Genomic DNA, 24,138 nt, shown 5'->3' on the forward strand with positions numbered 1-24,138 from the left:
GCGTGTGGACCATCTTAGAACAACAATGAAAATCAAGAGTACATTTTTCTAGCTCCCAAGTTTTAATTGAAATGAGTGGCTTTAAAAGAAATCTTTTAGTTTTTGCATCCTAATATGTTATCTATTTATAAAGTCTTTTATAGACTTTTACTAAACAGAAGTTCTGGTACCTCATTCCCTAGACAGAGTAATCTCTCCCAAGTCCTTATTCTTCATTGATTCTAAAGGTTCTTTTGAGCAGGGTTCCTCAACCTTGGCACTTGACATTTGGGGCTAGATAATTCCTAGTTTGGGGTGTGATGCTGTGCATTGGAGGATGTTTTTAGCAGCATCCCTGACCTCTACCCACTAGATGCCATTAGCACCACCCACCTCAGGTGTTACAATCAAAATAACTCCAGGCTTTGCTGTATGTTTCCTGGGGAACAAAACCATTCCTCGTCAATATCCACTGCCTTAGTGGTAATTTTTTAAACTTACATTAACGAAAATATAGTTTCTATTCTATAGTCCTCCTATTGGGAAAACCAAGTTCTGTCTTGAGGTGGTGGTTTTCTCGAGTATGGGTGGGGGAGTTGGAAAGACAACTCAGATCAGTCACCAAGTTTTACTTCAAAGTTCCTCTTCATAGGATATCACTATATGCACGCATGCGTGCAGGCGTGTTAAGTCGCTTTAGTCATGTCCAACTCTGTAAGACCCTATTGACTGTAACCATCCCCAGGCTCCTCTGTCCATGGGATTTTCCAGGCAGGGATACTAGTGTGGCTTGCCGTGTCCTCCTCTGGGGGATCTTCCCAACCCAGGGATTAATGTGGGTCTCTTATGTCTCCTGCATTGACAGGTTCTTTACCACTAGCACCATCTGGGAAGCCCAGATATCACTATATCTGGAGTCAGATAGGAAGTTGTTTGCTTACAAATAGAACCCAAGTGTCTTCTGTGGTCTTTAAGAAAGAGGACAATGAACTTCTTTCTATAAACCTGTAATAGGGAAGAACAAATCTGATTCCATATTAGCTCTGTTCCTTTTACTTTAATCTTTGTATTCTATTGCTTTTGCTTTCAGTTGAGAATGTTTCCTATAGTCTGAAACATACAGGATAACCCATTCTAAAGGCTCTGACCTTTAAGGGTATAACACTTTTCCATTCACATAGAGATGAAAAAGTTGTTGAACAGAGAATAACACTTGTCTTGTTGGAGGTTTACAGGAACATTGTGACCTGACCTACATGGACAGCTGCAAGAACAAAGGATTCCGACACCAAGAAGTCTGCAACACCAACCACACCCCTCCCTCACCTTGATTTTTAATATGCTTTGTTTAAATACTTAAGGGAGTTCAGAGTTTTATGGGTTTTTCATGTCTCCTTGCATGAGCCTGTGATAAACCTTTCTCTTTTCCAAACTCCAACATTTTGGTTTGTTTGGTTTCAGTGTGTGTTGGGCACACAAACTTGCCTTTAGTAACAAATCCACTCTTCATTGAAAATCATTTAAAAATCATTTTTGTCTCTTTAGAAGGGATTTTTTCTATTGCAACAAACAAAATTGCAATAACCTTCAGCAAATTTAAAGTTCAGATTATAAACTCCCAAAGGGGTCTCAAAGTGGAGGACAGATCTGAGCTCCCTGGTCTATCAGACCAGGATAGATTAATGGCCCTGGTCTATCAGACAAGACCAAGGAAATGGCCCTTTATCTGAGAGGGGCATGGCTATTACTGCGCACTGATCATCCACCCCAAGCAAACAGGCCTGGGAAGGTGTAACATAACTGATGAGACATAATGTACCGTCAACATCAAATTCTATGGCTTCATCTTTCAGATTGGTCAGGAATTGAGTAAAGAAAAAGGAACTTGTTAGGTTTAATCCTAAACTGACAAGATATTTGTATTTATGTGGCAAGAAGTTACATCTGCCAACCAGGCTCCTGGCTGCCTTAAGTAAAAGCTTCATGTCAGCTCTTCTGTTTACTCAATCGCAGGCTGCTTTCTGGTCGCACTTGCCTTCCCATATATTTATATTGAAAGAATACATTCTCAGCAGCTTTTAGGGTCTTAAATGCATTTCAAGAGGACACCAAGCCCAATCACTGTTACTTAATTAACACAATTGTGAAGACTTCAATCTAGCTACACAATAGCTTTCCTGACCTTGCAGAAGGAGGCAAGACTTCATTATTGAGTATATTGTTTCCTATAAACATATAAAACCCCTACAATAACAATCCCATCAGCCGAAATGAAGTTATCTGAGAACAGAATTAAACTCTAAATGACCTTTTGCTCTACTCCGTAGCCCCCTATTAATAATTTCTAATCTAATCAGTGTGGATAAATGTACTAAGGCTGGTCATGCCAGGCACAGGGCCAGCCCGGCCAATTGCCGTCCATCTGATTCATTCCAGTCCAGAGCTTGTCTGGAAAAGACGCATCCCTCGCAGAGAGGCCACTGCCTGATTTCCTCTTTTGTTATCTTTTAGCGGCAAAGTCATGTCCTTGTAACTGATAGACACGTTTCTTTGTAAATAATCCTGGAGTGACTGATAGAGCTTTTGCCAGACAAAGGCAGCAAATAGCAAGGCATTACTCATGCCAAGCCGGAGAACACTGTGTCACGGCTGACAAATTTATGGGAGATATGAGCTCACCTCTTGCACAAATATATACTTTCCTGGCAAATTCATCACATGCTTTAATGGCCCCGAACTGCATTTGTCAGCTGTCTGTCCCCGTGCCTTGTTGCCTTTGGTTTCCTGTCAAGGATTGTTTGTTGAAATCATCTAGCGGCCCCATTCTTCAGCAGTGAGACCCAAGAAAGATCAATGATGACACCTGTATTGATAATATTTTACATTCAACTATTTGGCTGATAAATCATTTTAACAATGCTGATATGTTTATTGAGTGTCTGCCAGTATCACAATTATAAGGATAGCGATGCCAACTTAAATCTTTGCTTTGTTGGTCTGGATTTTATTTCTTTCTTTTCATTTTTCCATAATTAAATGTGCCCTGAAATAGGTCTGACTTTCCCATCTCAAAAGAGAGCATGTGAAAAAGAAGAGGTGACCTTATACTTCTACACTTTCATTTGTTTAAAAAAAAAAACAAACCAGAAACGGTAGCCTTGTGGTTATCCTTTGTTGACAGGGGACACATTAGAAGGAAGAACAGGGGTTGTTAGGGCCCTGGTAATGTCCCATTTCTTTTTTGTGTTTTTTGTTTTCTGAGTTTTGTTTGTTTGGCGTTTTGTTTTGTTTTGTTTTAGGCCTTGCGGTGCGACATGTAGGATCTTAGTGCCCTGACCAGAAAGCAAACCCTTACCCCCGGCTATGGAAGCATGAAGTCTTAACCACTGGACCACCAGGAAAGTTATATGTTCTGCTTCTTGACCCAAGTGTTAGGTATAAAGGTGTGTTCATTTTTGAAAACTCTCTGAGCTCTTGTTTGCCATATGTGTACTTTTTTTAGTATGTATTATACATCATGCTTCAATAAAAAAGTTACAGAAAATTAGCAGACACACATATATATTCTTATACTATGAATACACAGGCTCAGATTCAGTGTTTGCTAGAAACTCTATTACATATAATCCCTTCTGTTTCTCCCTGTAAATATTGTATGTCTAACATGGAAATTATGCCTGACAAGCATGTTGGAGGTGATCATTTTGTCATCCATACCCCAAAATTCCAAAGAAGATTTTAGGGTTCTCAAACTCTTTAGCCTTTGGCTTCTCTGTCATGGATTCCAAGGTCTCTATGAGGAAAGAAGACTAAGGCATCAGTAAGAGATAGAATTCTCCCTTGATTTTTCCATTCAAAGGATCTTTGATTCAAGTCATGTTTTCAATCTATATCTAGGGAAACATTCAGATAACTATAAACATTCAGATGAAAAGTGAAAAAAAACAATCTCCTGAATTGACTAAGTCATCAAAAACACTTAGATGTATGGGCTTTCCAGAAGCTCTCAACAGATCTTCACTTACTTTTCACTGACCAGAACTGCATCATATAGTTCCTCCATCTTCCACGAAGTCTGGGAAAGAGACAATTTAGCTTCTTCAACCTCTATATTAGAGTCAGATAATGAGATGGCATTTGAGAATGGTTGGTGAATTGGCCAACACATAGTTTCAGCTACATGAGCAGAAGCCAGAGCAGGCCACAGGTAAAGTGAATATACAGGGAAAGTCCAGGGAAGAATTCTTTAAATTAGTGGTTTCAACCTTGGATGCTCGTTGTAATCACTAGACTGTTACTCACAGGGATTCTAATTTAATTGGTCATGGGTTTGGCCCTGGAATCAGGATCTTTAAAAGTTTCTCTAAGTGATGCTAATGCTCAGCCAAGATTGAAAGCTCCTGGCTTAACCAGATAATTCTAATGACTTGTACACCCAAAGAAAATAGCAAAAGTATTAGACATATCACCAGCCATTACCTTTGTGGATATGAAATTGAATATTAAATGAAGGTTTAAAAAAGAGCCTTTAATTGGAAAAAAAAAAAGTAAGAGTTTGGAAAAATTATCCCTGAATTTTGGAAACACTTGAGTGAAAAATGGGCATTAGCAGAATATGAACAGTTATATTTTTTAAAGTGATATGTTGATTAGTTAACACTCAATTTAATACTTGGATCTATTAGCATAAAATGTAGGCAATCTTATCTCTATAATTAACTGGAAAACTTTGACACAGTTATGTATCCATGTCTTAGCTCCATCACTTCCTAGCAACAGTCTCATGTAAAGAACAAACTTCTCCGAAAGCCTCAGTTTTCCCACTTACAAAGTGAAAGAAAGTATTGGAAATATCCCAAAAAGTTTGCTCTACCGAGGACTGAGATGATTTGGATAAAACTCCTAGTTCATGGTGACAGCTCAATATCATTGTTGCTCTTGGCAGCCCATTCTGCATGCTCATTTACAACATTAGTGTTCCCAAGAAAGAATTAAGAGGAATTGGACCTGATAGACACCGAGAAGACAATTAAACAATTGTTATTATATAAGGCTTGTGATCAACTGCTAACTGCTATCCAGGAGTAAAATATTTTTAAATAGATAGAAACTGCTGCCGAATTGACTTAAGTTAACTATGATAAAAAAAATAATTATGGTGGCAACGAAACATCATAATCCATTACTACAAGAAATGGCCTCTCCTTTTCAGAAGAGTTGCCTTAAGAGGAGATGTTTTCATCTTTTTAGAATCATATGAGCCAGAAGTGTGGTGAGTAAATTAACATTCAGCATCCTTTATAAACTTTATAACTCAATAGTCGCAGCTTCTGCTGCTGCTAAGTCGCGTCAGTCGTGTCCGACTCTGTGCGACCCCATAGACAGCAGCCCACCAGGCTCCCCCGTCCCTGGGATTCTCCAGGCAAGAACACTGGAGTGGGTTGCCATTTCCTTCTCCAATGCATGAAAGTGAAAAGTGAAAGTGATAGTTGCAACTGATAAATATCAACTCAGGGAGATGAAATTCAGATTTCTGTTTAAACATGATGCTATTTCACTTGCACTGAGATCACTGATTTGTTTGTGAAACGCTACAGCAAAAGCCGCCTTGCCTCCAAAATAAGAAAGGTCTTGGTCTGAACAAACCAAGGCCGAGGACTCACTCTACAAGAGCAGAACCCCCAAGAGTCTGTGGGCAGAATGGATGCCATTCAGGTTGTCCTGACTGTCCCCAGGACACCGGCTCTTCCTCTCCATCAAGTTGCAGGGCACAGCTAGGGCCACAGCATCCCAGGTGACTTGGGGTTTGGCTCCCCCACTTCAAGCACTCTTTAAATAAGAGATCTTGTTGGTTTCTATTAGGTCTGGCGGAGAGTAGGCGCTCCATAAATATTTGTTGAATGAGCCTGATCATTCTGATGAAAAGAGCCTCCTTTGTTCTCTTGGGCCATTGGGTTTACCATTTACTCAACGGCCTGTGGCTTCCCGGTCTGACAAATTTATAGCAACTGTTTATATCTTTCTCACCCACAGGTTTCAACGGAATACCTGTGGCTGTACTTACAAGAGGTGGCCAGAAGGATCCATCCATTTTGGCAAGTACCTCTGGTCTGAAAGGTCCAAATCAGAACTTTCACCACATTCCATCTGGCACTCATTGGTGATGCCAACACCTCAAAAACCCTGCTTGGGCTATTTGTACCATGTGGACACACACAGACCACTGATGGAAAATAGAATTTTTGAGCCAGTTTGAATGACCAGCCCATGTGTGTAGACAGCCATGGTCATTTTTTCTCCATAGTATTGAGTGTGCTAATTTCAATGCAGTTCCTACTATGCTGTTATTTTCCTTTAAAAGTAAAATTTCTTTCAGAAAGCTGGAAATTTCTGATATAATTTCACATTCATTCTTTCCCCTTGCCTTCCAAAAGAACTGCTCATAATCTGCATGTTAGTCAGCATATAGAAAGAGAAAGGAAAAAAAAAATCCCCTATGATTATGACCATTATCATCATCATTATTAGTTTTCCATAGAATCCCAAGGACTTATTGATATAATTTAGAGTAAGCCATTAGAAGGAAATCATTATTTTCAATGTGACTCTTCTGTGGAGGAACAGATGGAGAAACCGAAACCCTGTTCCATCTTTCCTAGAAGTGGATACTAAGCCTTTAAGAACAATGCATGTTTCTCAAATCATATAAAATTAATACTATGATTAATCAGTAGTAGGAGTAAATCTATTACAGTCTGATTTTTTTTTCCTACCACATTTTTCCATGTCCTCACCAATGAAACTGGTTTTACTTTACCATTTTCAGCTTTCTTTCTTTCCAGTTCTCATGAGGAAAAATTATGGAGTTTTCTGGTGCCATTCCCAAGTGACAAATATTCCCCCAGCACCCCACAAGATAGAAAAAGAACCAGAGAATAATTAAATATTCCATTATAATTCCTGCCTCAGAAACATCTGGTACTTAACAGTACAAACATTCCACTCTATATTAGTTATCTTTTTTATGTATGGATCTCATCTCTTCATATAAGAAGCTCCCTGAGGAGAAAGAGACCACCATTTATTGAAAGCAAACCACAGCCCATTATGCAGTTCATTCTATGTATGACCAGGAGCCCTGTGAGTTCTTCAGAGATGAGGAAAATGTGAGAGATTGAGTCAGTCTTCTAAAGGTACAGAGCAACTCCAAACTTGATCTTGTCCAAGCACTCAGCGAGAGTTTGCTAAACCACACAGACCAACCTCAATAATCATGGTCAAGAGATTAGTACTGAGAGCCTGGTATTTCCAGGATGTCTGTTACTTGAGTGCTCCTGAGGCTTCTGGAGTCACCTTTGGCCCTAAGTAAAGCCTGTGTAAACATCAGCATTGGTTCAAACTTCTATATGACATATTTTATGAAACCCAGCATCCTGCACCCCACCCCAATGTCCCCTACTCCATTAAAGTCAAAGTTTATTGTGTACCCCTGAGTTCCAGGCTTTATGCTACCTACTTGGGAGAGAATACCAAACAAGGCAGGAATTCCTTTCCTCCTTGGAGCGTACATTCTACTGGAGATGTTAATTATTCATTGCTGTGTCACAAATTACCCCAAAACAGAGTCAATTCAAATAGCACATGTTTATTATCTCAGTTTCTGAGAGTTAGCTGGGGGCCTCCAACTCAGGGTCACAAAGCACAAAATGTCAGCTAGGGCTGCATTCATCTCAGGCCCAACTGGGAAAGAATCTGCTTCCAGCTCACTTATATGGCTATTTATAGGCCTTAAGCCCTTGCTGACTGTGGGCCAGAGACATCAGTTCCTTACCACATGGACCTCTCCATAGGCTACTCACAGCATGGTGGTTTGCTGCCTCCAGAGCAAGAGAGAATGCAAGAGAAGGCAAACTGGCTGTCACAGTCTTTTTTTTTTTTTTTTCATTTATTTTTATTAGTTGGAGGCTAATTACTTTACAATATTGTAGTGGGTTTTGTCATACATTGACATGAATCAGCCATGGATTTACAAGTATTCCCCATCCAGTCATTTTTGTAACCGAATTCCATTACTTTTGCTGATCCTATTCATTAGAAAGGAGTTATTAGGTCCTACTGACCCTCAAGATGGTGGAAATTTTCACAAGGGTACAAATAGACAGCAGAAGGCAGAGATCATTAGCCATTTTAGAAGTGGTCAACCTCAAAGAGACAGGCCATAAATAAATAAACAAAAATGGAAGATAACAAAAAGTAAAAAAAAAAAAAAAACAAAAAACAGGTAAAGAATAGAAAGGAAGGGGTTGAGGAACAAGTATTTTAAATAGGAAAGCCAAGGACATTCTCTCTGCAAAGGTGACAGGTAAACTAAGATCTGAATGATGTTTGGGAACTAGCTATGCCAGAATCTGGGTAAACAGCATACCAGGCAGGAAGGGCAGAAAATGTAGAACCCTGAGATGGTAAGGAGTTTGTCATGCTGGAAAAATGACAAGGAAGCCAGTGTGGCCAGATCTGAGGACAGGGGTTACAGAGTGAAAGAGAAGAGGTTAGATGGCCGCTGTGAGCCAGGGCACACAAGATCTTTTTGACCAAGGCATAGAATTTGGGTTTTATTCCAAAAGGGATGAGAAGTCATTATGATCTGATCTATATTTTTTCCAAACTTTACTGAGGTATGACTGACAAATAAAACTTGTATACATTTAAGGTATAAATGATATTTTGAGATGTATACATATCATGATTTGATTATCACAATTAGTCAATTCATACAGAGTTACCATTTTGTGTGGTAAGAGCATTTGAGATATACTATCTTAGCAAATTTCAAGTATACAATACATTATTATTAACTGTAGTCACCATGATGTATATTAGGTCTTTAGAATTTATTCATCTTACAAGTGAAAGTCTGTATGCTTTGACCAGTGTCTCTCTGTGTCTGTCTCCCCCAGCCCCTGGTAGCCATCATTCTACTTTCTGTTACTCTGAATTCAACTTTTTTAGATTCCACATGTAAGTGAGATTCTGCAGTATTTGTCTTTATATTGGCTTATTTTACTTAGCCTGTGCTGAAGGTGTCAAAAATTTTTTTCCAAGACTAATGTTAAGTAGCTTTTTCACTATGCTTTATTCTGGGAGTTCTATCTTTTCAGATCTAATGTTTAAAGTCTTCAATCCAATTTGAGGTAATTTTTGTCTGTAATGTTCAACCTCATTTTATTTGGATGTAGACATACAGTTTCCCAATGTCATTTAGTAAAGAGACTAACTTTTCACCATTGTGCATTCCTAGTGCCTCTTTTGAAGGCTAGTTGACCACGTATACATAGATTTATTTCTGGATGTTTCCTTACATTCCACTGGTCTATATGTCTGTTGTTCACACCAGTGCCATACTGTTTTGATTACCACAGCTTTGTAATATAATTTGAAATCAGGAAGTGTGACTCCTCCAGCTATGTTTTCTTGCTCAGGATTGCTTTAACTATTCAGGGTTATCTATATTTCCATATGAATTTAGTGGCTATTTTTTCTATTCTAAGGTAAATGCCTTTGTAATTGTGACAAGAATTGCATTGAATCTGTGGACTGATTGGATAGTATGGATATCTTAACAATATTAATTCCTTTGATCCCTAAACATGAGATGAGATACCTTTCCTTTTATTTGTGATTTCTTCAATTTATTTAATCAATATTTTATAGTTTTCAGTGTATAGATGTTTATCTTCTTGTTTAAAAATACTACTAAGTATGTTATTCTTATTGTAAAGGGGATTGTTTTCTTAATTCCTTTTTGGGGTAATTCATTGTCATATAGAAATGCCACTGACTTTTAAATGTTTATTTGTATCCTGCAATTTTACTTATTAGTTTGAACACTTTAGTGGTGGAGTCTTTAGGCTTTTCTATTTATGAGATCATGTCATAAAAAAAAAGGGACAGTTTTATTTCTTCTTTCTTAATTTAAATGCCTTTTATTTCTTTTCCCTAACTAATTACTGATTAGAGTTTCCAGTCCCATGTTGAATAGGAGTGGTGAAAGTGGGTCACTCTCCTGATCTGAGTGGTGTCTCATTCCTGAGCTTACAGGAAATCTTTCAGCTTTTCACCTGTGATTGTGATGCTAGCAGCGGGCTTGTCATATATAGCTTATATTACATTGAAATATATTTCTATTATACCTTAATTGTTTAGAGATTTAATTATGAAATGATACTACATGTATCAAATGTTTTTCTGCATTGATGAGATGACCATATGATTTTTATCTGTTATTCTGTAGCTACCTTTGTTAATTTGCATATGTTGAACCATTTTCCCCTCTCAGGGATAAATCCCACTTGATCATGGTGTATGATCATTCTAATGTGCTGTTGAATACCATTTGCTAGTATTTTGTTGAGGATTTTTGCATCTATGTTCATCAGGGATACTTTTCAGCCTGCAGTTTATTTTTTTTCACATAGCTTCCATACCTCTTGTTCCCTCTTGAAGGAAAATTGTTTACACTGTATGCCTTCTTTCAGTCTTACAAAACCGGGCTGGTGCTGAGAGCCTCCTGAGAGCAGTGCTCTGAATTGCTCAAGTTTGTGGGATTTCTCCTAATCCTGCAGAGTCAGGTCAGTCTCCTGTTCTCCGTGTGCTTGTGAGCCATCTGTAAAGGCTTGGGGTGGGGGTGGCATGCTTGAAAAGCCAGGACGTGCGTGAGGCACTCAGATCATTAGGAAGGCCTGTGAGCAGTTGCCAGGGGTTGGAGGGGGGAATGTCTTCAAATGATAAGCCCCACACAGCTTATGGGCAGTTCTCCCACAGCACCCATAAGTAGTTTAGTAAGACCTGTGATCCTTTGAGGAGTTACAAGTCCTGATTGAGGTGCTACTAGACTCCCAGCCCCTTGACTATGTTTATCATTTCATCACAGCTCTTGGCCTCTTAGGCAGCATTGCATATGGTGGGCACGTTGAGCAGTCACTCACCATGTCCTCACTTTCCCCTATGGGAGAAGTCAGAGGCTGAAGGGGTCTTTCTTAGTGCTTTGGGGAAGAGGTAGCCTGGACAAAATGAAACCATTCTTCTTACCATATTTAATGTATCTATTCTTGAATTTTTTACTCTAACAGTATGCTGAAACATCTCCACTGAACTCCCAGCCTTCTCTGCGGGTGGTTGTCAAAAAACCCATGTTCTTTGGGGAACAATGGTAGAGAACTCTGATTCCTCTTTCATCTAATTTACATTTTTAAAAGTCCATCTTGATGGGGTTTGTGGAGAATGGACTGTAGCAGAGCAACAGAGGGAATAGCAAGACCAGCTGAGAGATGATCTTAGCATCCCTGTGAGGTGAATGGCAACTCAGACAACGATAGCAGAGTCTCATGGGCTTAGTTGTCTCTTAATTCCCTCCTACTTGGATATTCTACTGTGTCTGTATACTGATTCTCTACCCACATCTTTTCACATAAGAGCAGTTCAGGGCTCCCTTATTTTGCTTTCCTCCCTTTGGATTCTACTTGCATGCACACTAAGTTGCTTCAGGCCTGTCTTTGTGACTCTTTGTGACTCTGTGACTCTTTGTGACCCTGTGGCCTGTAGCCCGTCAGGCTCCTCTGTCCATGGGGATTCTCCAGACAAGAATACTGGAAAGGGTTGGGTTGCCATGCCCTCCTCCAGGGGATCCTCTCCACCCAGGAATCGAATCCACGTCTTATTATGTCTCCTGCATTGTCAGGTGGGTTCTCTACTTCTAGCGCCACCTGGGAGCCCCCAAATACTGGAGTGATTAGCCATTCCCTTCTCCAGGCAATCTTCCTGACTCAGAGATCATACCTGGATCTCCTGAATTGCAAGCAGATTCTTGAGCTTCTGAGCCACCAGGAAAGAACTAGAGCCTGACATGGGGCTTAATGTTTCAGAACCAAAAACCCCACAAGGTCTTTTGCCAAACAACATTAACAGTAAATATATTTTCTTCAGCAGGACTCTTGAATATTTTTACACCTCTCTCATATTTCATTGGAAGGTTTGGAAACAAGGGCAGAGACGGACTGAAAAGGACTCCAAAAGCAGATTTAGAGCATACAGCACTCTTTGGAGATGGTAAAAGTAATGAAAGAAGCTGAATGCAAATCAGTTCCAGCAACAGTGTCTCCTTGCCAGTATATACTTATGTTTGGTGTTTGTTATCACCCAGGGAATACAAAAACCCCTATGGACATGAAAATCATAATAATTCCATTTTTCCCAACCCTGAAACCCCATCCCTTTGGCAGCCTCATACATTCTAGTCACTATAAACTCAATTCTCCAGAAAATTTCAAGGAAACTAATTTACTTCCCTCTTCAGCCATTTATACTCATTTTAGCTTATTGTATTAAGAGCCTAGGTACCATAGAGTGTTCAGACTCTGTTAACAATGTCACAGTTCAGAAGTATAAGAATGATTGAGGAAGAATTAATTTCTGATTCATGCAGCAATAAATTGAGGCATGTTGCCTTGAGTATTCATCTCACCAAGAATTTTGCTGCCAGATTTTATTTACAGAATGTTAACATTTTCCAAAACATGGTCGTTTCTTTTTTCAGATCATGCCTTCTGACAAGAGCCGGTAATTTGGGGAGGATTTATACATAATGATAGCCTGAATCCTTTCATTTATAAAATTGCATAGTACTTGGCTCATTAATGGATGTTGAAAATGCTAGTCTAATAAAATCACAAGAAGAGCTTTTACTTGATACATTTAATTGCTGAAACCAAGTTGGATTCATTCCCAAATACTATCTTGAAACGAACAATCAATCCTGGTGCTAGATGTTCCTCAAGGCAGATGTTGGGAAGCACAGCCCTGACTGGACAGGCAGCGTGGTGTCTTGGGGCTCTAATCACTCAGTATAGTTGGAGCAATCACCAACCTGTTTATTCAACTCCATTTGGGCAATTGTGAAATTCCATTGAGGGCACTGACAAGATCCCACATGGCAGTAAAATGTACACAATATAATCCTGGTTTAAAGGATTTAAGCATCTGTCAATGCCCCAGCAATGACACTGGACTTTCGTCATTAAGCACATAGTAAAGTTGTGAGCTGGAAGTTAAAGATTAAAGAGATAACAGGTAAACCCTTCTCCTCAATTCTTGATCTTAACTGCAATCTATTTTGTTTTGTCCTTGCATCTCAGGCTCTGATTTGATACCTGTTAGAAAAAATACTCTTACTCTATATTCTGCCGAAGTAGACCTACAGATTTATTCCTGAAGTTTGAGGAAGAGCACACCAGATTTTAACGGAAAAGGATAAAGTGATGTAGCCCAGACTGAATATTAATTTCCTCTTGATAATTGTGCATTTATGTGTGTGTGTGCATGCGTGCATGTGTGTGAAGAGTTTGCAGATTATTTCCAATAACTAAACATCATCAGAATGACTTAAGGAGCTTTTGAAAAGTTCCCAGATGATTAGATCAACGCATCCTGAGACCCAGGAATTTGTACTTGTGTGATTATTCATGTTTAGAACCTTTGTTACAATATCCATTCCTCACCTTTTCCTCTACTGGCTCTCTTCCAGTATTTTAGTTTCTTAAGCTTTCTATCATCTTGGGTTTCTTTTATATTTTGACCTGCATTTGGTTTATACAAACTGTTTCTTTCTTGGGCTTACAAAAGTGTTCATCTTTCCATGTGAAACTATTACTCTTCTAATTTCTAAAAAATTGACAATAACCTGTTAATTGGGTAACATGATAAATATATGGATGTTCATTGAGTCCTGGGGACACTTCAACTACAAACCGGTCAAGCATAGCCATGTGAACCACAAATCCTTATCCAAACTAATTCTGACACAAATGGAGAGATGGAGAGTATAGGGCAACACCAAAGTACTGTCCATAACTCCAGCATCTTAAAAAAAACTTTTTTAAAAAATTTTCAGATAAAATGTAGCAAAGAATTATTTTCTTATTTGATGATGAGGACAGGCTTAATATGGATTACACACAATAGTAAAGTACATGTTTTTACAAAACAACTGCTTCATGAGCTAATTCTAAATGTTAGTTATAAATGAATCAGAAACATGTGGCTGCAACTTTCCTCTAAAAACAAAGGAGACTAAAAATTCAGGAACGAGAGCTAGAGACAAATATGAAGTAGATTTTCCAAAGGCCTAGATGCTGAGCAATGGTTTAAAACACTTTCTGGAAATTCAAAGCTGTCAGATTTAATCAACTCTATTTTTTTGGCTTAGTTATCAGAATCTACAGACATCTAAGAAGAATCAGTGTTAAATGAAAGTTTCTAACAAATTCTAACTAGAAGCAGTTTTCAAACTATAATCTAATTATGGTAAACTTGCTAAGGACAGGATATAAAATAGATGAAGACATACTCAAAAACCCAAAGCTGGGCATCCAACAACTTTCAAGTAGCTTTTAATAAACAGAGAGTACTTCAAATTGAATGATGGTTGAACAAATCAATTGTTGCTGAAGAATTTTTCCCTAATTAAGTCCTGATGGCTTTACAATGAACAAAAGAATGTACTAGGCTTTTGACAACTCCTTCCATTCCCAGTGAAAAATAAAACCAGCCCAGAAAATCACTTTGGAAGCCCGGACAACAGATGGTACACCAAAACTGAACTGAACAGTGCTCTCAATAAATGAGGCCTCAGAGACATGGTGAGACATTCCACAACTGGGTATCATAAAGCTTGGGTACCAGTGGTGCACTGGTCTGACGATCAAAATTATGTTCTTGAGTTACTGGCCAGTATGTATGGTCAAGTTCCAATCACAAGCTGGACAAAGCTGTAGAAAGTATTTGGGGCTGGGAAGGAAGCAAACCTTCTCAGGTTTGCTGGAGTATGAATGTTACCTTAAAGTAATCAAAATGCCATGTCCCAGGAACCTGTGGTGTGAGAGTAAATTCATTTCTTCCACCCACCTTACGCAAGAATCCACAATGAAAAAAGGAATTTCTTTTAAAATGCAAGCATGCTTAAGTCAGCTAGTATTTTGTTAAAAGAAAAAGACAAATTTTAGAGCTCATATTTTTAATTCACTGTGCTAGATTATAGACAACTACAAATTCTTTGACCCTCCTCTATTAGGAAAGGGACCTGTGGCCTCTCCTCTTTAAAATGAACAGGCTCTGTGACTATTAGACCAATAGAATATGGGGGTGGAAGTGATACTGGTTTCTAGGTTCAGGGCTTGAAGAGTGGCTTCCACTTTCTTTTACTTGAAAGACTCTTAGAAACCAGTCTTCAGGCAGTGAAAAAGTCAAGCAGCCCGATTACAAGACCCAGATGGAGAGAAATGTGGCCTGTAGCCAACAGCCTTGGTTGAGCTCCAAGCTAACTGCAGCCATGTGAGTGAACCATCTTGAAAGACGATCTGCTCACTTCCAATCGAGATGCCCAGCTGATTCTGCCCAAGTTGCAGATTCGTGAGCAAAATAAATGGCAGTTATTGTTGTTTTAAGCCACTAAATTTTGGAGTGATTAATTATGCAGCAATAGATAGCCAGAACACCTACTATGTTGTATAATAAAAATTACATAATATAATAATACTAATTATATAATAATGGGTTTCTCTGGTGCCTCAGCAGTAAAGAATCTGCCTGCAATGCAAGAGACACAGAAGATGTGGGTTTGACCCCTGGGTCAGGGAGATCCTCTGGAGGAAGGCATGACAATCCACTCCAGTATTCTTGCCTGGAAAATCCCGTGGACAGAGGAACCTGGCAGGCTGCAGTCCATAGGGTCACAAAGAGTTGTACACGACTGAAGCAACTGAGCATGTATGCATGAATATAACAATATTATGTATAACCATATAACTATTATGTCATTAACTTATATACTGATTAAGCATTAACTATGTTCCAGGCACTATTTTATGTGCTTTATCTAAAGATTTTCATTTAAAAAAATATCTAAAACATTTTTAGAGACTGATTAAAACAGTCTAACCACTTAGGCACACAGCATAACCAAAGAGAGGAGGGAACATCAAGAAAAGCTGGACAACTTTCTCAAAATAGGAATAAAGATAAAAATATCATGACAGTATTATTAGGGAGCTTTTGCTTCTAGATACAAAATTCTGTTGCCCTTGAAACAGATTACACAAGTCAAGTGACTCTGTCGGGTCCTTCACACACATCTAGGAACTGAAGGTACAGCCAAGGGTATGATCTGTACTAGACTCAAGGGTAAGACGAGTTTGTCAGACAAGAGCTTGCTTTCACAATTACCTCTGTTATTTCAGATAATTGATCAGAAAGATTGGAGGCATCATAGTGTTCTCAAAGACATTGCCTTCAACTGGGGTGATTTAAACATCCTGGAAGGGACCACAACTTTACATTTGTGGTGCTGAGAACACAATCAGATCATCAGGCACTTGGATGGGTGAGAAGAATGGAACAACAGCCAACACAGCCGTAGGGATCAGATGCCATTGATACTAGGACCAGCACAGTTACCGAGGGTGAAACTGATGTGAAAAGAAATATTTTAAATCATGTAAGAAGAAGAATAAATTGGAGGTAAACAATAGAACAAATGACCCGACCTTCAGATGATACGTGTTCAGACTCTATTAATAGAGGTCATGTTGTATGGAACGCCAATTCCCAAACTTAGGCTTTGGGAAGTCAGAAGCTTAGAACAGAGGAAGAGAAGCGCAGAGGCTGTTTTTAGAGGAAAGCGTATTACATCCCAAAGCTGCCATTCTCTAGCTCAAATCACAGGCTGACATGGCCAAGGATCACGAGGCCACAAGTCCATCGGGCAGATTTAATATTCTGATAGTGTGCAACAGAGCTGACATACAAGGATCCCACCCAAACCACACCCTTCCCAAAGGCCCTGAGGGCAACGCTTGGAGCACTGGATGTTTTGCAAAAGAAACATTCAGATGTTAACACTGTTGGGAAACAGGACTGAGCAAAGCAAAATATACAAAGGCAGCCTGAAGTAGAGAAAAACTGTAAGACTCAAGAAAAATCATCATTCTGTCCATCAGGCAGGACAAGGCAATAAATGCTCCACTAGGGACTTGGCTACAGCAGAAATAATAGAGTGACTGGTTAAGGTTGGAGGCGTGTTCCCTTAGGTGACCTCCAGATAAATGTTAAAAGAGACAGCTAAAGGAGAGGCTATGTGTATGATGCATGTCAATTTCCATTATTTTGATAAACCCACATTGCAGCTGGTAGAGCATAAAACTCTGGTTTACATTGGGCTATTATTTAATTAGGTCAACCCTTAATGACTCATGGTATTTTGTCATTTTAATGAGTCTTTATTTTTCTCACATCTAATTGGTAAATCACCACTTATCAGATTTTATGGTCTCTTTCTTTACCATCTTCTAGCGCTGTCCAAGGTAATGTGAACTTCAGGCTATTGACTTTCCTCATTCCTCAAGGGAGATTGTCATGGAAAATTAAGTTTTTGACAAATCAACAGCCTGTGTACAATGCTTCTTCCTGGATGTAACTTTGAGGAATTTGGGAACTGTCTCTAGTTTTGGCCTGGAGTCACACTGAAGCTTGAGACCCTGTCATTTACATCAAGCTTGTAAATATACATCTTGATACATTACAGTATTTCTTGGACTCTGATGGTATCTGCGAGCATGATGAAAGGGGTTTTCACCACCAGATTTGAAATGTTCAGCTTTTTATTTTTTCTAATCACAGACTTCTTTTGTTTAAAACAAGTTCAGACAGTAGGCAAGAGTGAAGAGAGTTCAGATTAATTCATATGATATTTTCTCAGAAGAGTCTCTTTTTAAAGAAGCAATTATTAAGCCATCATATTAGTCCCATGCAAATGAAAAGATCAGAGTTAATTAATCTTGTCCTGAGTAAGAAAAATGACGAATAGCAATTAAATATTTTGTGTTCCTCAAGGAATTTGCTTGCTTACTTACTCCTTGTTTCTCAAGGGAGGGAGTTGCTCTCATAATATGGAAAAAGCTTGGTGGAGAGGGCTAAAGCTAATGATTCATATATCCTGATTACTTTTCTTCAACACAGCACAGGAAACATAATGAGAATTTTTGAAGTCACAGAGAGCTCGCTTCTAATTTATAATCTACCATTTGCTAATTATAAAACCTTGGCTAATTGGGACTTCCCTGGTGGTTCAGTGATTAAGACTCCGCACTTCCAATGCAAGGGGTGTAAGTTCGATCCCTGGCCAGGGAACTAAAACCCCACATGCTGTGTGGTGTGGCCAAGAAAATATTAAAAAAATAAAAGAAAGAAAGAAACTGTGGCTAATTTACATGAATTTCTCATCTCTAATGCAAAACTATATGGTTGACAGTCCTCAGTGATCACAAGGTAGTCACCTATTTCTCCCTGGGCTGGAGCTAGTTTAAAAGAAAGCCCCATAAGAGTGCAACTTGAACCCAAAAATGTTTATTCAAGAACAATTAAAAACATAAATTGTTATGTATTTCTAATACCATACTGCTTTGTGCTTTATTATGTGGAATACTTTGAGGCTAAGTCTGTATGCCAGAATGTTTACATTTATTCAGATAAAACCAGATCAAATAATACCAAAATGATAATAATAATCATTGATATATTATGATGATGAAGGAGAGTAGAAATAAAGTACTCTTTTGACTAAATGACCCAAGTTATTGGCTTCCTCACTAGTCAGTTGATCTTTGAGGCACCATTAGACTTAATGACCAATGTCTACATCAAGGAAAATAATCAACAAGTATATTAATTAGACACTGCTTACACTTTTACTGAAAGTCTAATGATCTGCTGATTCTAAGTTAGATGTCTGTCCTCATTAAAGTCATTAATATTCTAAATGAATTTGTGTTTGAAATTCTGTAAGTATTTAGGAATTACACACATTTTTCCTTATATTGAGACCCTTAGGCCATGAACATTTTCCTGTTACAGACATCTAAAGCTACAAGAAGAGTTCTTAGGCATTTGTTAATAAATGCTTTGCCTTCACAACTGAAAATGGAAACAAACACAAAAGTGTAAGGCACAGAACCATCAACAAAACTGCTTGGAGATTAACTTTTCTTGGCTCTGGGTATAAGTATATATCTTCCTTAACTGGCCACAAATAAACACAGTTTGTAAGTAAGGTGTGATTGACACTGATATTCACTATTCAGTCTTCACCAAAATACCAGATGTAGGACTCAAACTTTCCCAGACCTTATTGTCTGGTAAGTACAACTATATTACTTTTATAGCACATATCTTCAGCCTATGAGTGCCATGCAGAATCTCCCTCCCAAGTGGATTTTTAGGGGCCTTAGTGGAGGTGTAGTAGCAATAATTGCAACTTTTTTCTAATGCCCACTCTTTTAGTAATTTTTTGGCTCTGTGGACCACTGATGGAGCCAGGGCTATACTATGTGAAGACATTGACCTTCCCTTGGACATCTGACCTCTAGGCATATTCAATTATACCCAAAAGAAAAGCTCCTTTAGTTCTTATGATCAACTCTTTCACAACTTTCTCACAATAGAATTGTCTAGATATTATGGGGGAAGGGAAATGAAAAGAGGGAATTATGGGGGTTGGTGAGATACAGAAACATTTTATGGATAGAATAGAGTTTGTGATTGGCCTAAAAGTTATAAAAATTGGAGGGGTTAATTCAAATATCATTTAGTTATATTCTGGCTTCCCAGGTGGTAGGGTGGTAAAGAATCCATCTGCCAATACAGGAGATGCAGGAGACTCACGTTTGATCCCCGGGTTGGGAAGATTCCCTTGAAAAGGAAATGGCAACCCACTCCAGTATTCTTACCTGGAAAATTCCACAGAAGAAGGAGTCTTTTGGTTTTTAGTCCACAAAGCTGCAAAGAGTCAGACGTGACTAAGAGACTGAGAATGATAGTTAATGCTCATACAAGAATCTGTACATAAAAGTTTTACTCATAGTAGCCCCAAACTGGAAACAATCAAGTGTCCTTCAATAAGTGACTAATTAAGCAAACCATGGTACGTTCATACTATGAAACACTGTTCAGCAATATTCTATTTATATATTCATTCTATTCATGGCAAAAAGATGGGGAAACAATGGGAAAAAAGACAGACTTTATTTTCTTGCACTCCAAAATCACTGCAGATGGTAACTGCAGCCATGAAATTAAAAGACGCTTGCTCCTTAGAAGAAAAGCTATGACCAACCTAGACAGCATATTAAAAAGCAGAGACATTACTTTACCTAAAAAAGGCCCATCTCGTAAAAACTATGGTTTTTCCAGTAGTCATGTATTGATGTGAGAGTTGGATGATAAAGAAAGCTGAACACTGAAGAACTGATGATTTTAAACTGTGGTGTTGGAGAAGACTCTTGAGAGTCCCTTGGAGTTCAAGGAAATCAGTCCTGAATATTCATTGGAAGGACTGATGCTGAAGTTTAAACTCTAATACTTTGGCCACCTGATGTGAAGAACTGACTCATTCGAAAAGACCCTGATGCTGGGAAAGATTGAAGACAGGAGGAGAAGGGGATGACAGAGGAAGAGATAGTTGGATGGCATCACCGACTCAATGGACATGAGTTTGAGTCAACTCCAGGAGTTGGTGATGAACAGGGAAGCCTGGCATGCTGTAGTCCATGGGGTCACAAAGGCTGAGTCACTGAACTGAACTGAACTGATGGTACATTCATACTATGAAACACTATTCCGCAATAGAAGTTAAAGACCTACTGGTATTATCAACAACTCTAGGGAAAACCCTTGGAGCTTCCCTGGTGACTCAAATGGTAAAGAATCTGCCGGCAGTGCAGGAGACCTGGGTTCAATCCCTGGGTCAGGAGGATACCCTGGAGAAGGGAATGGCAACTCACTCCAGTATTCTTGCCTGGAAAATGCCATGGACAGTGGAGCCTTGTGAGCTACAGTCCATGGGATCTCAGAATCAGACATGACTGAGCAATTATCATGCCTAGGGAATCTTCAGGAAATTATGCTCAGTGAAAATTCCAATAGCAATTCCAAAAGATTACATACTATATGATTTCATTTACATGTTGTTTTTGGAAAAACAAAAATTAAGAAGTAGAGAAAAGACTTTGTCAAGGGTTCAGAGAGGGAGCAGGAGACAGATAGGATAGTTATAAAAGGGAAACCCCAAAATTCTTGTGGTGACAAAACTATTTAGTATCTTTACCATGATGGTGGATACTCAAAGCTGCATACCTGGTATAATTGTATAGAACTAAATACACATGCACACAAGTGAGTATACATAAGACTGGGGAAATATGAATAAACTATTGTATCAATGTCAGATCCTGGTTGTGATACTGCCCTGTAGTTTTGCAAAATGTTGCCATTGGAGAAACTCAATAAAGGATACAGAAGATCTCTCTGTATTATGTCTTACAAATGTATATGAATCTATAATTACCTCAATTTTATTTTATTTTATTTTTTTCATTTATTTTTATTAGTTGGAGGCTAATTACTTTACAATATTGTAGTGGTTTTTGCCATACATTGACATGAATCAGCCATGGATTTACATGTTACCTCAGTTTTTAAAAAGTGGGATGTCATTTCAGGTAATAGGGTATGGTATAGACCAAACAAGGAAAGTTTAGATCAGTTCTTAGATCAAATCTCTAACTAGTTGGTTCTATAAATATTTCTTGACCTGCTAAGTTACTTTACATCAATTTGCAAGTCAAAATTTTATGAATAGAAAGTAGAATAATGCAGCTAGAAAAAATTTGGTAAGACATTCAAACTTTCAAAGAAGATGATTTCATTTCATCAACTTACATTGATTCCAGCTTGGAGAGACCGTCGTCATTTCATTAAAATGGTCATAGGTTGAGATGATGTCTTGAACAAAAACTAGTATAACTTAACCCTCAAATTAAAACCCCCACTCGCTAGTGTCCAATTAGCCTAAGGGTTGATAGACACAAGATTGTATATCTTAATATACGTAAGATTGTATATAAACAGCAGTATACGTAAGATACATATTAAGATGTGAAAAATACAGATTTCTAGCCCCACACCTGGAAATTCACATTCAATAGGCTGCCAATGCAGGAAGCTCAAGTTCAGTACCTGGGTTGGGAAGATCCCCTGAAGAAGGAAATGGCAACCCACTCCAGTATTCTTGCCTGGAGAATTCGATGGATGGAGGAATCTGGCAGGCTACAGTCCCTGGGATAGCAAACAGTCAGACATGACTTAGTGACTGAGCATGGACGGTTGCATATGGTCAGGAATTTTCACATTTTATAAGCAACCCAGGTGATTCTAATCTACCTGGAATCAGGAATCAGAGTCAACTGGAATGCTTGTTAAAAATGCAAATTCTTTTTGAGAATCCACTGCTTTCATTGCACCAGTCTGTTTTAACTTTATTCTGATGACTCAATGGAATTTAGACAAAGAGGTTTGGGTACTTAAAGTCCTGGGTTATGTTCCTATATGGTTGGGGGTGGAAAGAGAGAAGGAAGCTGTCAAAGAATAAAACCTTCCCAGCCCTCCTCTTCCAATCACAACTCATCAGAGAGCATTTTGCACAGGGAGATCAAAGGCCCTTGCCAAGGAGAAGTTGAAAGACTTTGCTGTTGTAATTCTGGGGCAGAGGTGCTTGGATATAAATGATTCCTAACCGGGGGTTTGGGGGACCCTGCTACATAGAAATGTAAACACAGATGTCAGGCCTTTTATCCCCACTATGTAAACATACCAGCTGCCAGGGAAAGAAGGAGAAACCCTACGGAATTAGCTGCATTTTTTTGCCATCTAGAGCATAAAAATTGGCTTCACGCTTGAATTTCCACCAGTCACACAAAGACTGTTCACCAGAATAGGACTGAACAATGCAGGAAACCTCCGCTTGCCGGTTGCCTCTTTTCTCTAAGAGACATTCCCTTCTTGCCCTTCTCTAATACATGAGCAACTGTCCCAGAAGAGGATAATGAGAAAAGATGGTAGCACCCTAGAACAAAACTGCTGGGCTCATGGAAAAAGGCCCTTAAACAATATATGCCCATTTGCTCCCGAGAGCCTAAGACTCATATTCCTGGCTGACGCAGACTTAAGAAACATGGAAGAGACAAACTGTCACGACTGTTTGTGAGAAATTCGGAATGGTTTCCTGTAAAAAGGATGCGATTATTCAAATGCGTGAATACTTGAAGGACCACAACAGCTTTCGCTATACCCAAACCACAACAGACCTCTTCTCATGCTATTACATTTTTTTTAAAAGAAGCCATGAAAGGAATCATTTCTGAAAAAAAAAGTAAATGTGAAAAAAAGTATAATGGGAAATGGATTTCTAAACAAAATGCTTCAATCCATGGAGAAATGTGTCTTCAATTACATCTTGAGCTAATGTTCCAACTGGCATACGCGTGTAAGCCTCGTGTTTTCTGCAGAGTCTCAGTTCTGAAAGACCCAAAGAATTGTAGCAAAAGCATATAAAAAGTGCCTTCACTGAAAGGGAATATTTTTTTTTTTCCTGAAGCTGATTGTTAGGCTATTAACAATATACAACACTCTATGGTGATAAAAAATAAATCTACAATAACCAAGAAGACCACATATGTGAACTTACTGGGCAGAGACCATTCTGGTTTAGGACAATTAGGTCCAACAAATGGTCCAGCAGAGTGCTGTGAAAAGACTACCACAGCAAGCTTTTAAAGGATCCTCTTGCTTAGAAGGGAGCAGCCAAACTGGTGATATGTTACAGAAAAACCAATCAGTTTATGATAAATACTTCATAGGTATTAATGAGAAATTCTGTTCTGCTGGTGCTTGGTTTATGAGACACTATTTTCCATAGTCAGGTTATGGACTGCAACTAAAGATCTGTAGAAACGCTATCTTCTACTTACAAATACATTAGTCTAGGAAGGCTGTTCATAAATCCATTCGTTTCTAAGTTCAACAGATCACAAACAAACAATTCATATGCAAATTTTTCTGCTTTTACAAGGGAGTTCTAGATGTTGATCACAGTCCATCTGCCCCCTCTTCCTTATTTCAAAAACTCAAACCGAGACTGTTAACAACCTAGAGGGGTGGGATAGGGAGGGAGGTGAAAGGGAGCTTCAAGAAGGAGAGAACATATGTATACTGATGGCT

The sequence above is a fragment of the Odocoileus virginianus genome, chromosome 2, assembly GCF_023699985.2.
Source record: "Odocoileus virginianus isolate 20LAN1187 ecotype Illinois chromosome 2, Ovbor_1.2, whole genome shotgun sequence".
Lineage (NCBI taxonomy): Eukaryota > Metazoa > Chordata > Mammalia > Artiodactyla > Cervidae > Odocoileus > Odocoileus virginianus.